Source organism: Grus americana, chromosome 3 (genome assembly GCF_028858705.1).
Source record: "Grus americana isolate bGruAme1 chromosome 3, bGruAme1.mat, whole genome shotgun sequence".
NCBI lineage: Eukaryota > Metazoa > Chordata > Aves > Gruiformes > Gruidae > Grus > Grus americana.
The window spans coordinates 102,148,676-102,167,653 of NC_072854.1; the positions used below are offsets into that span (position 1 = coordinate 102,148,676).

Genomic DNA, 18,978 nt, shown 5'->3' on the forward strand with positions numbered 1-18,978 from the left:
TTTACTACCTTTCCCCCCAAGTCTGGACAAAATATTCACCCTCTACTTATGATGATAGCTTTATTTGGAATCATACTTGAGGTTATCAGCTTTTAATGAGATTATAGCCTAATTCTTGTTAACTGACCCTATTAGAGAAGGTACTTGCTTTGTAACACTTCAGAGGGAAAAAATGCTTTGCAGAAACTTTTACTCGGTCATGAGCTGAAAAGAAATTCTTCTTTAAAATAAAACAGCATTATTCCTTGCTCAGATTAATCCATTTTTGAGTTAACATTCTAGCATATGACTTGAGCAACAAAGAGCCAAAACTGACTTGTAAGCTTGTGACCCTCCCTAGCTTACAAAATAGACTTTGTATATTAAAATGGAGACAAACATTAACAGCTAACATTAACCTTTTCTTATTTTGCTGCTCTTTACAAGCAATTCAGATTTAAAACTGAGAAGCAGGACTTTCAGTCTCACTTTTAGTTCTCATATAAAAAACCAGTAAGTTTACTCCAAATTTAAGTTGCACGATTTATGAAAGAAACCTAGATCTAAACACAACTTGCATAAAATCAAAACATCTTCTGTATGACCACAGGTAGGTGTATTTGTTGTACATGCACGTACATATAAGTGGCACAAGTAGGACTCTGATCCATTGCAGTGGCCATTGAAGTGCTACTGAATACAAGCAAAGAAAACTATATAAATGATGTAAGTTTACTTTCTTATAAATAAGTACAAAACCTAAGCACCAGAAGAAGGTGAAGTAAAATAAAAAATGGTTAAACAATCTCTCTGTACATACCACGTTCTCTTGTTTGGTATCACATAATTGGACTTGCAGAAGTCTAAGGAGACCAGGTATCCCTAACATTTACACTCAGCATTAACTGGAATGCTGGGAGAAGCAAGAGAAGAAACAAGGAACAAAAATAAAAAGAGTGGAGAAAGCCCATGTGGTACAGCCCTTCCTGTAATTCCATGTCTGGTTAGCAAGTTGGAAGCATCTCATTTCTTTAACTTGAAGCCTGATATTCACATTCCTCTGCAGCTTAACATGGACATGGACAACAGATCACACTCATGCCTTAAAGGAGCTAAATGATTTAGCACAGCAAGCCCACAAGCTACAAGATGGATAGCAAGAAACCTTATGTTTATGTCCACTTTGAAGAAAAAAAGAAATTAAATTTCATAATCTCCAGTTCTACTGCAGAAATAGACAATGTCATATGGATGTACTGGTCACATTAAACAAAAGGAAGTAAAACCTGTCCTTGGCAGCTGTGAAGACACTCACGCCTACTGAAGTGCTGTTAAGTGTGGCCACCATTCCTGTGAAATCAATTAACCTGCACCTATGCAGCATGGGACTGAGACATGTCTCCAACCACAGTCTTTCTAGAACCAGTGCAGAATGGCAACAAGTTGAACAGAAATCAAACTGCAGACCAAGATGTGATACCAGTGCACATTTTATTCAACAATTTACCACAAAGACGAGTCTGTGATAATACAAATACCTATCATCGTGGAATAGTAAGTTGCTGTGTGTGATGAAAAAACCGGATCAGATAACACCACGCATGATGTTGTCTTACAGCAACATCTACCGTATATGAGGCAACAGTGTCAGTGGAAGGGAAAGAGAAGCACTCCCTGCCAAGTGGCCAGTGCGCTGCAATTCCACCCAAGCTGTTTATTACTGCTAAAGTTCATCATCTCCATTTGCAGAGACAAGGCTCCGAGACAAACTTGCCAAGAATTAACCGGTCTGCCCTTTTTATAAAAAATTATTAGCTGTGCTTTTGAAAGAGTTACTAAGGACCAAAGGGTCACGGGGTAATTATTTACAGAACTGATGCCAGGGATGAAGTGACGGATAAAGCCATTACAAAGACTGTGGAGAGTAAGGAATGAGAAACTCCTGCAATTTGTTGACAATCCCTGTGAAGTGCAAGTCAGCTCAGAGATACCACCAGCTCTGCTCTTCCCTCTTGATACTGATAGATTATAATGAAAATACAAAATATGAATCAAGACCTTCAGTTCTCTATTTCCAAGTTCACACTGGATCTACTTGTGGGGGTGGGGGGGGAGAAATATCAAGCCCTCCGCACAGTAGACATTATGAAGACATGATGTTGCCTTGCTTTGGTTGGGAAAGGTATGCAGCTCAATTATGACAGACTTAAAGTATTCCCTTTCAGCTAAATAAAAACTATGTTTGCAGTACAAACCACCGTCCCACACCCCAGTGTAAGGAGGATTTATAACCTGCTCTTGTGGGAGAGAGACGGGAGGCAGCACAGTTCAGCCTTGACTCTGAGACAGAACAGGATCGCTGGAAAAGAGTTTGAAGTATCCTCGTGAAAGAAAGTGCAGCTCATATCTTCCCCAGCCACTCCCCCCCACTGCAGAATACAGGACACTCAGTCCAAAAGTATTTTCAGTGCCTAAATATAACACAGGCATTCACATAGCATAAATAGGAGAATCCTTCTGAAGGGCTATCTTCAAAACAACCTCCATTTCTAAGTAAGACTGAAGTTCAAAGTCATATACTGGCACGTCAAATTCAGGATATCCTTGTAAGAATAATGAATTTATTGTTATTGTACCCAGCTATTTTTATAGTTTCTAGAAGCAAGGAACATGAAATGTGGTTAAATGACTACTCATATACCTTTGTGTTTCTCTTCAGTCCCAGGTCAAGAAGATTTGATGGAATATGGATATATCCTTATGGGATTTCATAACACCAGTTTTCATTGGCAACCATTGATTACATACCCCAAAATCAAGCCGCTACATTTTTCAGTCCTTTTTCTAAACTTTAATATATAAACTTGTCAGAGTAAAATATAGCTGGCTCTTAATACTACAGTTTATGCCAAAAATAATATCAAACTGTTAGAAACACAAAGCCTAGAACTCAATTGGAAAAAGAATACTGCAAAATATCCAAGTGTAAACATTACAATTATATCAAGAAAGAGTAAGAAAATAAAGTGGAGTTTTGAAAAGTAGCTAATAGGTAATAAATAAATAAATAAATAAACCCAAACCAAACAGCAAATCCTCACAGATTGAGGACTGACAGGGAATCCCAAAAGGTCATAGAAAAAAAAATTTAAAAAAAAAATATGTGAAAGACAGTCCAAGAACCCTGCTTCTTGTTGTGATCCTCCTACTCCATCAGGTGTTCTGGTAGAGGAAGGCAATCATCATTTATTTCCCAACAAAGTGTCACTGGGGACCATTAAACACCATAGCATGAAAGGATTTGTTCCTCTTTCCAACCACGTTATCCTGTCTGAACCATCAGCTCCTGCAGGACACAGCGTTAGCTGTTCATAGCTATTGAAAGCGGTAACCCAGCTGCACCATAAATAACTGGCAGTGAATTAAAACTCTGAAAAGTGGCAGGTATTTTCAGTTCTTACCAGAGCAAGCGTGTGCCAGCTTGGGAGATGTAGCATCCTGACACCAGCTTCTCATGACAGACAAATTTCAAAATCCTTCGTTATTACCTCTAAACACTCAAGTAAACCAATCACTTTATCTGGCAGTAGGATGTATGCACTGGCAGATACATATCTTCTGACAGTAACAAAGGCAGCACAAAATCTTCTACCATGTTTTCACAACTGAACTTAAAATAAATTAATTAGTAGAGCCACAAGACCAAGTCCAAATTGCAGAATCCTTCTTCAGGTCACTGGGTTAAATGATGTTTTGCCTGCTAGTAAGAATCAAATAGAACCCTCTCCTTACCATGAGGTATGAAAGTATCCAGCCTTACAGGAGAAAAACATTCCAACTTTTTTTTTTAAGGTAGAGCAAATATTCCATTCGCACAGGGGGAAAAAACCTAACACTTTGTCTGGCATAAAGTGGAGACAGAGTGGGGAGGAGGAAAAAAAAAAAGGTTGGCAAAGATAAACAAAGAACATAGAGAAAACATTTCTTCAGTGCAGATAGGAAAGGGCAAAAAAACTTTCCAGCTGTTGGCCAATTTGTACAAGTTTCAAAAGCGTTCTGAAGTAGTAAAACAGTGGGTGGCATGAATCCTAAGTAACATACATAATTTAGAAGACCAGACCCTTCTAAACACCTTTCCCAATTCAGGCTGCACTTTTTTTCCACTGCAGCCAAAGCTCATCTACTTTTTTTTTTTTTGTAGAGAGCTAGTAAAAAGCAACTGTAACTCACCTAACTTGTGTTCTACACAAAAAAATGGACGAAAATATGGGACTCTTACCACTGATCAAAAACAGAGCTAGAAACCACCTCAACCCTCATTTCTCTTTGAGCTCCTTCACTACAGAGGCCCAACATAACTACTCATTACCCATTTTCAAGAGTCAGGCTAATCCATTTATGTGGGTTATTATTCACAGAGCAGAAGAGAGCAATTACTGCATATTGCTATCAACTCCTGAAGGTTCACTTCTGTTCATCTAGTACCTCATAGAAGTGAGAGGGATATATTTGTGTACAGATGTGAAAAATATTACACTAGTTTCAAAAAGTTAACAAGGTGAGGTAGCCCATTCTGGCCTGGTGGCAGAAATCAAGGCTGCCTGCCACCCTAGATGTCAAATAACCTCCTGATTTCTCACTTCGCTTTTCCTTGGAACAGTCTTAATACATCTTAAGGGGATCTAATTACTTTTATAGACAAGAAAAGTAATAATGTACTACATAATTTCTTACCACTACTACAGCTACCTGTGGAGACTTAAGAAATTACAAACACAAGAGAAGATTGTCCGGGATCTTGAAGGGAGATGTTCAGGCAAGACGACCTACATTAAAGAACAGTCCACACAGTTGAGGAGGTTTGAACACCCTCTTTCAGCTGGAGAAACAAGACAGGAACAACATAAAAACTCTGAAGTGGTATTAAAATGATGTGCCTTAGCACTATCCCAATATACAGTTAGCTCCCCTTCACAGGGTGGTACCCTGAATACAGCACAATGAAAACAGAGGAAGAGTCTGGCTATAGACATTAGTATAAACCTGCTTATATAAGTATTGTTTTCCTTCTACGGAACAAAGAGTGAAATAATCTGGGTAACATTTTATTCTCCTGTAAATGAAGAATACAGCATACAGACTTCCTGTAGTGGAACACACTTTTCTTTTCCATACGCAATTTAAACTGCCAAGTTTAAACAGAGAAAAATATTATATGTATCCATGGATATCTAATTTTAGAAAGACAAACAGTTCTCCTGCTCCAGCAGCAGGGAAAAAGATGGTAAGAAACAAATAGTTATTACAAGTCATACAGAAAGGAACTATGACAGTACATGACGTGCGCAGAAGGTAGTAAGGATTGAGTTGGACAAGTGCCCATGAGGGAAAAAGGCTTCTGTGGGCTCTGCATCTGAAATGGACTGACCGCAGTCAAAGCTATCACATCTTATTGCCAGCTAGATAAGCTAATTTTTCTAAAATGGAAAAGCTTTGAGAAGGATAATGCCTTTAGAACCTTTACAGCCATTTTCAAGCCCTATGCCATGTTAGTAAGCACCGAGACTGGCATCAGTATGACTCCAGGAAAGGAACTGTAACGTCTGCCTGTAATTTAAATGCATTTTTTCCCAAAGCCATTGTGGTTTTGGCTTATAGAATTTGGTGAGAAGTCTTCAGAAATTTAGCTGGGTGATTTTCATATCTAGAATCTGAAACAGAGAGCACCTAGATAGTTTTGTTGCATGCAAATGACACCATCATCATGTATTATAGTTCTTGCAACCAAAAAGGAGTAAAATCCAGCATCTGAAAAGTACTACTAACATCCCAAAGGGAAAACAGACTGAAAAACAAAACAAAAAAATCCAAGAGACAGTTGAAATTTGTTTATTTTCTAAGAAAAAATAAAGTCATATTTCTCCAAACAAATATCTGGATATAAATGTAGATGGTCTGGAACGTTATAAGCAGCCAACAAATCTGCTTGAGCAAGCAAACTAGCCAGGAAACATTGAAGACTACTAGTAAAGAGTTTTCTGAAGTCAAAAAGTAACATTCTTTTATTTTTTAAAAATAAGAACAGGCAACATGAAGGCTTCTGTAGAGAATGCAGCTACAGAAAACCTTTGGAGGTGCACTGTTTTAAAATATTTTGGATGCTATGTATAAATTTTTTCCCATTCTAACTGTACAAACAAGTCATGCATGCTTGCATTTTCAAGTTTATTTTCTATTTTAGTTTCAGACAACATAATAAATATATTGAAACCTTTAAAGGAAAATATTTATGTTCACTATAGGATACATTGTTTCTGTATGAAGAGGTCCCAGTAAACAACAAAGGCAAGCATCTACAAAGAGAAAATGGATAAAACCTGGTATGTTATGGGTTCTGGAGCAGGAGGCCGGACCCTCCTTATAAATGGGAGTATCAGTGCTGGAAAACTGGTGCCAAAACTAAGATGTGAAAAGGCCCTTATATTTACCTGAAGAAGCTGTTAAAGGTAGTAGCGCTCCCTTATTAAAAGTCACTAGTCTCCACTACGAGCAAAATTTATACCTGTCAACAGAACAAGGTTCCTCAGAATTACAAACTAATTAGCCACTGAGTTAGCTAGTTTCAATTATGAACAAGCTTTATAATTCAGATATACCTTCAGGTAGTATTATGCAATTTATAAAACACTTTCATTCTTTAAATATACTATTAACTAGATCCTTCAAAAGAAGAATTGCTATCTCACCTTCAGAAGTGAAACCTGCCTTGCATTTCTGATCTCTTGTCCAGAATCAGCAGACAGAAGTTTACCAGTCCTCAAGGTATGCTGAATCCTATTTAGATTTTCCAGGTCACCTGGACTTGTAAATTATGTTTATTTTGCTTCCTCAGCTCTTGCACACAGAAACTCCCCACAGGAATGTACCAATCACAAGTATTTGTCATAAGAAATCAAATTAGTAATCTTGGGATGATCTTAAATGCTTGTTTTTATTTGTTGACAATATCATTATCACAAGGCAAAAGCATCTGATCCAGAAGGGCAGAGAAAGGAAAAATAATTGGATTATCATGATATCAAAAGTATGGCAAGGCTCATGACCTTTTAAGGATGGACACTGAAAACTTATTATCCAAACTGAGAAGCTGCTAACATTAAATCCCAAGAGATGTATACCCTGTCCTTAAGTTTGGTAAAATATTGGTCAGAGATGCATTTATTGTTCAATGTGCTTTACAGTTTAATTATCTTAGTTAATAAAAAAATTAAAGTATATACAACTAAAATGAATTTTATTTAAGTAGATAGTCTGAGAACAAAGTAACCACCCACACCCACCAAAAAACAAAAGGCCTGTAGAAAGTCCAACTGAAAAACAAAATAACAAAGCATTTTTTTGAAGGGTAGTTTTGAAATTTACTATAAAGTCTAGAAATAGCCACTGAACAATCACAAGTACGAATTTAGCTTGCCAAATTGCAACTGCATTACACAATTTCAGCAAGTTATGCTGGATCCCATGCAGGGCACTAACACCCCCATCTCAATGTCCTACCAAGACCTCATAAACTACAGACCAGCTGATCTCCCTCCTCTAACTCTCTATGTGGTTCTTTGTTAGTGCCCAGCTCAATTTTCTGTTTCCTTATTTTTATCACACATGAGAACATTGGGATATTTTGACTACTTATAGCGTTCAAAATGTTTTTGAATGAAAATAGCCAGAAGAATCCAAATAAAACTAATCAAGGGAAAATAATGATACGTGGCACTCATTTCCCTCTGTTAAAACCTTGCTTTTTAACCCAAATTTTATCTGCTAAAAGTTTACCAGCCAGATTTCCTCCCCCTGTTCCAGCCACTCAGGCACTGCAAAGTGGCTGAATATCTCTCCCAGCAGTCAGCCAAGAATTCCCTAATTTCCGACCCATGCAGTGACCCAGGCTGGAGCACCGGGCCAGAGATGCCCTGACAATCAGGTAGTCCTTGTTTTCCACTGTCTGCACTGAGCAAACCTCAACACAAATTCTTCTTTTCAAACAATACAACTTTAAAACAAACCGAACAAAGACTCCTAAAAATCCTCGTAACAGGGAGCTGAAACATGTCCATGAACACACACACACACAAGAAAGTTAAACCAGATATAAAGTTGGTTAGGAAGCCCAAACCCCAGTCACGAGCATGTGTTCAGGACCCAACAGCCAGAGTGGTTTGAAACGTGATACAGTCTCTTTGATACAGCTCACTAGTTTAGAAGTGGAGGGACCGTATCCTATTAAAAATAACAGGAAATTGACCACAGCAATAAATCTAAAGCTTTGGCTGCTGCAATTTCTTATCTTCCACGAGCAGTTGTTGGTGTGCAAAAACCATGCAACTTTTTCTTTTTAAAAAAGAAAACAAACAATCAAAAATCACTCCAAAACTGGAGCTCCCACTTGGTAATAGCTTACATCAGCCTGTCACAGCCTTGGGAAACCTAGATCCCTGAGATCTTCTCCCTGCTATGCCAGGATATCCTGTTATATTTTGATGGTTTACTGCTGCCTCCAGGCAAAACTGTCTCACTGAGAAAGTTAAGTCGGCGCACTAAGACTGACAAGTCCCAAGGAATCTCATCAGAAGCTTTGGCACTTCTGACAGGACTTGCGTTACTCTTTTCATGCAATTTCTGCACCCGAGTGATCTCCCTATCTCCTCTGATAGCACTTTACTCTTTATCTGCTAAACCAAATTAAGATCTGAGACGATGGCAGCTTCTTCTAATGGCTTACCAATGCTCAAAAGAGACTGCACTGGCAGCGTTATCTCCATGAATCCCACTACTGGAGACACAGTTTCTGCTGGGCTGGAGAAAAAGGGATGGGGCGCAGGGAAGGGGCAGCCAAGCCTCTTCCTTGAATGGAATAAAATACATACGCCAAAGGATTTCATTCAACTGGCAGAGACTACACTGAGCTTTTTGCCAGCACAACAGTGTCTATTGTGGGTATGACTTGTTTTCCCACTCCTAAAAGGCAAAGCTTTGCCAACAAAACTTTAAAGACTAAGACCAACAGTGTGGGTGTGGGGTTCGGTTTGTTTTCAGTACATACAAGTAAAGTTAAGCATGGTCCAGTTTCCTGCCAATCTAATCCACACATCATATAATGCCAGTATTTTCTTTGTTTCTTATTCTGATTAGGTCCTACAAGCCTTTCTGGAGCAGACTTTTCAGGCAGACAATCCTCCTCTGAAGCCATTTTTTTTTATTTTTTTAAATCCCAGTGTAAGATCCCAAAGGTTGGAAAAATATCAGGGACAAGTGGTTCAATTCAAAGGGCAGATATCTACTTTAAGAGCTAAAATTGCTTCTAAAACATGTATATTTTACCCATGTTTAGACAATCAGGACATGCTAGTTGTATGAGATATTTACAATGGAAAGATCAAACCACTGCACCTACTAAAGAAAAAAAAAAACAACAACAAACCACCCAACCAAAAAACAAACCAACAACAAAAAACCACTCTTCCAGCCCTAGAGTCTTAAAAATCAGAAGCTGAACCTCCTTGCACTAGGACTAATTATAGCAGAGTAGTTACAACATGTTTGGTGATCACCTCACCTATGAGTGTGTGCCAAAAACAGGGCTCAGTGCTCTCCTGCTACCCTGGAGGAAAGTGGGAGGAAAGTAAGTTCCATTTTGGATCCTGCAGGACCCCAAGAACTGCCTCCCTTTGGAAATATATGTAGGAAACAGAGTTGAAAATCTTCCTCTCCTTTGGATAGATTATTTTTGTAAAGCTGTTTCTTTGACTGTAAAAGCTACGGTAGAGCTGGGACTGCTACATGCATCTTCTCATTTCAGTCACCCGATTTTGAATCTCAACCAGTTCCTGATCCCAAGCACAAGGAAGACAGCACATATTTTTCAGAAGATCTGCCTCCAAGTGCAAAAGCTTGATAGCCAAAAAGTTCAATTTCTTGACATTACTCCTGGAGAGTCCCTTCTCTGGCATCAAAAGCACTAATATAGAAGTCCACAAAGTGCATGGTGAGCCCACTGGCTGGAAAATTGTTACACTGACGAAGGAATCATCATCAGGCCACCAAAATGACTTTCCACTAGCATATTAGAAGGGAGAGTTAAAGCTATGGAATTTCTTCATGCTTGAGGGCTAACTCTTACCAACACCAGCCCATCTGTCATACATTGTTTTATGTCTGCTTTGATTTCTTTTTGCTGCAAAAAAAGGGAATGCACATCAGAAATGCTACGGACCACCAGATTTGTTTCTTATATTATCAAAGCTAAACATTCAAACATTTTATGGAGATTAAGAGATTAGAGTCCAAGAGGTTTTATTCTTCTGCGTGTAAGGCGCTCTCTTTCAATCAAATTAAAAAGTGGAGTTCAAGGTATGTTGTTAATTCCTGAGGGGAAATGATACATAACCCACATGCACAAAGAAGTTGGCGTGCATGAGGTTGTTTTTACAGCATGGAATCTGTTTCAATCTATGTTTGTTTAACAAGATGCGAGTCTAACAATGGTAATTTACTAAAAGCTTGTGCACTAAGTATGTACAATACCAGAAACAATGGTCATAACTCCTTCCAAAGATACAAAAGCATCTACAAAACTACCAAAACATAAGCACTGCCCTGGATTAGTTGTTTCAAAACCCCACATTCCAAACAGCTTCATCATTTCAATAATCCATCTATAAACACTTTAACTAATTTGGACTACTGTTTCACATTCCAGCAACGCTAGTGAATCCAACACAAAGTTTCACTATTTATATTTTCATTGATTTTTTTTTTTAATCCATAGTATCATTACTGTTTGCTCAGACATCTTTTGCAACAGTAAATCTTGGCTTAAGTTTTGTATTAGAAACACTGATCGTTTAAATAGCTATTTACTATTAAGCTCCTCAATCTATATTTAAGCACTTGAATAACCAGCTGCTTGTACAAGTAATGGTCAGTGACAACACAGCTGCAGGAGGTGAAGTGGCATTCTGCCTCTCCAACAGACCTGTTTGTCAATGTCCAGGCCCAACCTGCATCCTGCAGGATTACAACCATAATCACATTTTGAAATGATTCATTATTTACAACAGTTGTTTGAGGCTTACTAGATGATATCCTATTCTCTCTTAAAAGCTGATACAGCTAAATGAAACTTTGTGATGAACAACAACCTCTGACTTTAGCTATTGCATCGGACAGGGCAAAACTTTAATCCCTATCTCTGTGTGTTCTCAACACATGCACATTACAGAAGGTATCTCACCATGATTTATGCTAATATCTTACCTGCCTAGTGTCTGTGCCAGAAGATTGAACTTTTGTCTTGCTGAACATGTGGACTGTAAAAAATGTTGGTACATCATTTACATTTTGCTCTTACAATCAGAACCTGGATACAGTTTTAAGTCAAGATCGCGTGGAAACTTCTGAACAGACAAGTGTCTTCATTAAAAAGGAATCAACCAGAAAACAACCAGGTGTAGCAATTCTCATCAAGGCTCATTATCATTAGAAAACAATTAACAACAACATTTTAAAAGTGTGTTAAAAATGTTAGAAATACTTGCTTGGCAACAGCAAACACATACTTCATGCACAAACCTATTCCTGTGGACAGCTGTGGGGTTTTTTGCAGCCAGTTCGCTTGTAGTAAGGTCTGTAAACTATGGGTGTTTATTTTTGAAGGTAGTAAGAAGTGCACTGTAAAGTGTTTCACATTTCAGATACATTTGTTCTTAATCAACTGCAGCAATCAGTTAACCATCACTCAATCACACATACTTGGAGGGTGACTCATCAGATGTCAGGTGTTTAACTTGCATGTTCCTCAAGTAACCATCTAGCTGCTGACATTTTTTCTCCCTTGTCTCCAAAGCGCTGTGCACAAATGATCACAGTAGCGGAAAATTTGCATCAGAGGATTAATATCATTAGTTATCATGGTTAGGATTAATATCATTAGGAGAGACCTGCAATGCCATAACCACTCTGAATCTTGTAACAACCATGAGCTAAGCTGCAAGTTGTCTTTGTAAAGAAAATAATTAAGGGAATGGAATTTCCAAGATGATTTGGAAATTGTTTTTTTCTGGTAATGTTCTACTGCTCTGTTCTTCAGCCAGTACGATGCAGGCATCATCATTATTTTTTTTTTTTTTTTAATATAAATTCAATGACACTACCTATTTGAAGTAGATCTGTCATTTTAATTTAGCACGTTTCAAAATAGTAGCAAGTCATACACCTCATTGTTTTCCCCGTTACTGGCAGGTGTCAATGTATTCAGCGCTCATAGAGCATCTGGTTAGCAAGATGTGGCAGCCTTCAATTTTTGGGATTTCTTTCAGAGTTTCTATAAAATAGAATTGTTTTGATCCCCAAGTTGGTCCAGATGGTATCTCAAAGTTGTCCCACTCCTCCTTTCGAGATAGCTGCCACTATTGTACCAGAGGGGCAAGCAAACAGGCTTTTCAAAGCAAGCCATCACTACTGGTGATGATGTGTCTAAGGAAGTTCATAACATCTAAATTCTCTAATAAGCATTGACAGGAGAGTTTTTGTAAATGAAAACTATTTCTCCAGTGTGTCAGGCTAGAGCTTTGAAGTCTCACGCAGCTGCTGGGCTGGTAACACCAGGCAATGGATTTCCTCAAAACTCTCTGAGTGCTGATCCTAAAATCACAACAAACAGCCTATATCGGTTGGCTTGGCCTGCAGAGTTTGGAGTGGAGAGCCCGGTCCCACGGCCGGCAGAATGTCAGAGCTTGCATGGAAAGATCAACACACTGAAAACACTTAACAGCAATATAAGGAGGCAAGAAGAGCAATTCTCCAAAAGTAAATAGTGAAGAAAAGACAATTCCCATTACTAAAGCACCTTGTGCAATGCCTCATGTGCCTAGCAGTCCTCTTCCTGTCCCATCAACTCAGGCCAACCTCAAAAGCCACAAAAAACCAAAAGTGCCCAGAATATCTCTCTGTAGCAATATTTAAATACAAAAGACACAGCAACACTGACAGTCAATGCACAAAGGAAAAAAACAAGGGGAAAGTCAAGCAAGTTTCTTCCATTTTAGCAGTGCCTGTTGTCTCCAGCAATGCTGCCAGTAAAATACTGTGCAGGCCAAGCAAAGCCTTTCCTCTGGCTACTTTGCCTAAGCAATAACTTAATGCAATTCATCACATAACCAAATAAAACACTTTTTTGATCCTTCAATATGAAGAAGTACAGGTAGATGTACAGGCAGAGAGATCTACATCAAAATAAGGCCAACTTTTCCGCAAACTGTATAAAAACCACTGACATTAAATGCATCAGAAGCACTGTATTTCTCCAAAACCCAGACAATTTAATATAAATATGCACATTTTACAAATAGGTGCAATTTTTAACAGTTTAATACAGTGAGAAAAGAAATGCCAGTCTCTAAAATTTAATCCCTGTTACTTGCACTGAATTTTCATTCAGTCCAGACAGCTGTCAGAAATCGCATTTTGCGGCTACTAAACCAGTTTTGAAATGAAATAGGGAAGTGGTTGTACTTTTTGGATGGAGGCACTTTAAGGAAAGAGTGTAACTTAATACCTTACAGTATACAGAAAAAGATACTTGGCAGTATCTTTTCTATCAGGGTGATGGAGCACTTGGGGGGGGATTAGATATTATTATTATTATTCTTTTATTACACATAAAACAGAGATGCATAAGAGGTGGAAATGAGGTACTCAAGGTATCTTGATAACCCCAACCAAACAGAGAAACTGACACTCCTCGGTATTACAGATAAAATAACTGAGATGTACAAGAGGTAGAAATGAGGTAAAGTTTCTTAATAACCGAAACCAACCAGAGAAACCGATGCTCCTCAACGCTTTGGAGAATTCCTTTGTCTAATACAAACTCGTAGTGAAACTATGCTTCTGGAAGTGCAGAAAAAAAAGCTGTGTAGAGAAAGTGATTGTATCAGTATGAATAAGGAAATCCTCTTCCTCCAGATTGGTTTCCCCACCACAACACTGTAAATTCAACAAACCACATTCGGTCCAAGCCTTTAACAGCTCTATACACTTTAGGAGCTCATAGTTAGCAAATACAACATTGTCCTTAAGCTATCAAGGAAAGACTGTCATTGTTCCAAGAAATGCTCCAAAAATAAATCCCAATGACTGAAAACTTGGAAGTCACTCTCCAAAATTATCAGACCTGATTTGGAAAATACAAGAAGTCCCTCAAACAAGGCAAAAAAACCCCAACTATGTATAAGAACTTCAAAACAGCTTGTTAGAGAAATGAGGCCAATTTCTGCGACTACTCATTAAGGTCCTACATCTCTAAATACATTCTTTCATGCACATAAATATTTTTCAATAAAAAGCCAGACAAAATACCAAAAAACATTCTCAGTTTTGTGAGCATCAAATATTAACTCTCTTAAAGGGATATGGAAAATATACCCATGTGCAAGATATTTTGACTCTGTAATGGAAGGCTTCACTTTGCCAGTACCTTTTCATCTTCTTTGAAAGGTGTGTTTTCCATTCTCCCAAACACTAAAAATGTAGTTTTCAAGTATGGCTGATAAGGCCTATATTTCAAATACTGCACTTTTTTTTTTTTTTTTGCTTGCTTGTGCTCTAAACCAACAGAATATATTTACTCAATGTAAAATTTTAAATTAAATACCAAGTGAATAGTATTTCACACTAAAATCTGACAGAAAGAAATTAACTTCCCTATGAATGTCATAGTAACATAAATATTGCTTTATGTTACACCTCAGCATCTCAGCATCAAAACATTTTGCTTGGAATTGTTGTGATTAACACTTTGAAGACCATGGAAATAAAAGTGAAAATGTTTGAAAATATCTTTTCCTTAGTTTGTTAAGATGGATTACACGCAAAGTTTATTTAATGAAAACTTGCTATCTTTTTCATCAGCCTTAGCGATTTGGAGAACACAAGGAGGGTACTAATTCTCCTTCAAGGTCTGAATCTAACAATCGACTTTCTGATACCCTCAATGTGAGGATACATGACGGTCAGAGAAGGGTACTTTTTCCACATGCGCTAAGGTCCTCCCTGTCTCGCCGCAAACCGATGAGAGCCCTCGCTTGCTGTTTCCCCTTCCTATTTGGTGCTGTTGTGATTGAGACCAACTTTCTCTGTATCTACTAATAACTGTTCTGCTTCCTTATTACCACTGCAGAATCACTCTTCTGCTAAATATAATCTCAGAATTACTGGAGGCAGCAGCACAGGTAACCAAAACTGCTTTACAGGAGAATCCCTTTCTTTCCTCTCCTGCTCGCTGGTGGCTCTCTGAAACCACTTCTCTTTGATGTCCTCCCAGCTTCGGGTCAGAGGATTGACCCCCCCAGGTCGCTGTGCTAGGGCCACTGCTTGCTCTCCCTTCTCCTCTCCTGTAACTTCCCATCACTTCTTTGACACAGGTGGTCTGGGAGGCTCCAAGAACAACCCCATGTCCTTTGTTGTTTGTACATATGTTGCTGTATCATACACATAACAACAAAAAACATTTTTGAAGTAGAAATATAAATTACTCTGCTTCAGACACGCTAAGAATGTGAAAGTCAGTTTAAAAGAGTTAACTAGATCTTGATTTGATGGTATCTCTTCAAGGTCTCCAATAACTAAAATTAATTTCTGATTTTTAAATGTAATTTTCACATTGTAAATCCAAAAAGCAGAGAAAAGTAGTTTTAGACAAATCTGACCTCTGGTGAAAAAGCAGCATAATCTAGCAAAGGTGCAGAGATTGCTCAAAAAGAAGGTTTTTTTACATCTCTTCTACCTAGACGTGTAAAATTCACCTTCAAATAATGTGTTTCTAAATGCTGAAATCAGTGGATTTCCTAGAAGACATTTTGGACTTTAACACCGAAATCCTTCAGAAAGATGGTCCACAGCAGAATCCTCTGTCTACAACACCCGCCTCTTTCATTGGCATTAACCATACATATTTCCTTTCACGGTGTAAACTACTGGATCTTTAATGCATGTTACCATTCAAAGAGTACTGGAGCAAAATACTGATCTAGGCTAATAATTTGCAACAACCGAATCATAAAACTGCAGTTACACCTACCACAAACCTTGAACACTGCTGCACTTCAAAGGCGCAACCCTGGCTGATGAATGCACTCACACAACAAAATACACAAGCAATCTATATTTCTGTGTGCACACGTGCAGCACAGACAGGGTCTTAAACTCATAGCAGCGTCTGGTTTCATAACATATGCCCTTCCTTATCAAATGTCATTTGTTTTGCCATCCCTGCATCTGTCTCCACAGATGTCATCCCATGTAATGAAGCATATGGGCTTAAGCTGACATTGTTTGCAAACAGGAAGAGCTTTTGGCAAGAGGAATTGAACATAAAGTGTTCTGCGGGCTGCCTCTCTTAACCCATCTTTGGTTGGCTCCTCTGCTCAGCTGAAACTGGTCGGCTACTTTCTGAGAGGGCAGAGTGCCAACCTAACAGATGGGCAGAAGTAAAGTCATGCCAAAGAACCAGAATGTGCATCTAATTTGATAATTAGGGGCTGAATTTCCCCTCAGAAATATTGCAATGGCAGCACACACCAAGTTTCCAAGCTTAAGGGTAAAAGAATATGCTTCAGCCTATCCAGCTGAGGGTTAATTCTGAAAATGACAAAAAAACCAACAACAAAAGTGAGCCATGGAGGAGGGAGGAGACCAACCATGGGCTCCTATCATTCAGGATTAGTGTTCTTCAAGGAGAGATGAAACAGAGAGAAGGGGAGGAAAGAAACAGTAAGATTAAGCCTTTATCCTGAAATAGCTCTCCACAAGGGACACCTGCAAATCTTGGCCAAAACTGTTCTGTGGCCTTGCCGAAAATAATTTATGCTGAATAGAGATAAAAGCAAGGAACTGATGGCCACTTTACAAAGCATTAAACACAGCTTTCCTGTCCACAAGGAATAGCCAAGCCAATAGCTAGTAAAAGGCAAAGGACAAAGAGTGTTTATGGCTCGGTGGAAATAAAACATAATAATTTACACACATACTCGGAGCTGTTGACAATTGTTGTCCTGGTTTTGATACACAGTGATACACAGCTACGGCATTCAAATAAAAAAGTTAATGGTAAAGGAAAGAGAAAGCTGGGGACCCAACTGAAATTCTCTTTTCATACATTTTGCAAGTTTTCATCCAATAAGGCAGTGGTCCTATAACTATTCTACAGTCTCCTGTTGAAGCAGGCTCTTCTGGGCAGTTTTCCTCTTCCTCTTGTGTGTCCCCTCCCCTTTCTCAAACCACTTTACTCAGCAGGATGAATGCCAACAGCCATGCAAAGCACAGCTTGGAAAAAACATTGTTCTAATTCATTCTTCTCTTTGCACTCCTAAAGTGACTCTTCAGATTTACAGCTTTTAAAACAAAAATATTAATACAAATTAATATTAATACAAGCTTATATTTTTTAGAAAAAAGAAAAATTTTAATCCTGTCTTTTTATCGTATAGCCCTGTGTTGAAATATTCCAAGAAGCTAAGAGGTTGCTTACTCTCATGTCGCCTACTTTGGGAAGATGGTGTTTCGAGGGGGCTTTCATGTTGTTGGTAGATGGAACTTAGCTCTCCAGCACAAGTAGTGTTCTGAGTCACATCTTCAGAGCAGAAGGCTCAGCCACAGATTTATAATAATTTAAAAGTGATAGCTGGTAAGTGCCTAAAATCACATGTGCTGCTTTACAGACCTCCACTGAGACATTTTCCTCTGAAGAAATTTGTCAATGAAACGTCCTTTGTTCTACTGTCAAATTCTGGCAAGCTACTTCCCAGTATAGCGTTAGATTTAATTGGGCTTTTGTTTCATTACCATCAAGACAATGACACCCACATGAAGACGACAACATAGGCAAGTGAGTGAACGCAATCAATTAGGATAACCCTGAAACTATCTTTTTAGGGGAAGGAAGGGGCTACTTGTTACTGTGGTCATAGGCTAAAAATGCAAAATATAAACCTGTCACTTACTAAAATAACACGTAGGTTTCAGAACCAAATAAATTGACAGTTAGTAACTACAAAGAAAAAGCATCATTATGAAGCAAGCTCAAGATTTTATACCTAAACTGCCACAGATTAGGAAAACATAGAATTGAGTTAGTGGATTAATGAGAACGCTGGCGTCAAACTGGGGGAAACACTCCCATTCAACTCTACCACAAGTGTCATATTTAGAAAGAGCCTAGATGATACAAGAAAGCAATCAATGAACACAGAAAGAAACTGTCATTGGAATTTTTAGGTAACAGCTAGCATGCAATGAATCAAGAAACTATATTTAGCATCCCAAAAAATAAAATATGAAAAAACCAAATCTAAATATTATGCTGATAACTCCCAAATTCAGTATTACATGTGAAGGCAAAAGAACACAAAAGGAGCTAATGGACACTCTATGGCAATAACACATGGGTTGATGTGAAATCCACAGAGAAACATCAATTGGCAAGGCAGCAGCTGCAAAGCCAAAAAAGTTTAATCAGAGGAGTAAAACCTCAGCACAAGCCTAAAAGACCTTCACATTCAAGTGTTACTTCAATCTTTACTTACACTAAAAGTTGCAATCTCACCAACATTATAGGCAAACACACACCCTGGCAAGCAATTGCCATCTATTAATGGTAACTGAAACTTAACAATAAGAGACATGCAGAAGGTTGAGCAGGGTACGCAGCAATGGCAAAACGTTTGTCCATGGTCTAACTAAGGTGGAACTGTTCTGGAGGAGTTCTACTCCACTGGTCAGAAAATTCAGCTCCACTTTTTGCTTTAAAACCTCATGTCTATATTTACCTTTTGCTTTGATAAGTAAATGAGCACATGTGAAATCCAGCATGTCAATTATTTTCAGTGCCCAGAGTTTTCATGCTTAATGGTAAGAGAATATGTAAAATATATTTCAAGACTTATA

General features: G+C 38.3%; 1 protein-coding gene across 3 annotated transcripts in view; it reads right to left on the bottom strand.

Annotated features, from left to right (window-relative positions):
• Window positions 1-18,978, bottom strand: part of PTPN14 (protein tyrosine phosphatase non-receptor type 14) — a 120,584-nt gene that overhangs the window by 88,065 nt on the left and 13,541 nt on the right. Inside the window, exon 1 of one of the 3 annotated variants that reach the window (XM_054819875.1) lies at window positions 3,441-3,668. The exons of the other annotated variants lie outside the window; for them this stretch is intronic. The gene's annotated coding sequence lies outside the window, so the exon portion shown is untranslated. Of the gene's footprint in view, window positions 1-3,440; window positions 3,669-18,978 lie in introns of those variants that run through there. 3 annotated transcript variants of the gene reach the window in all.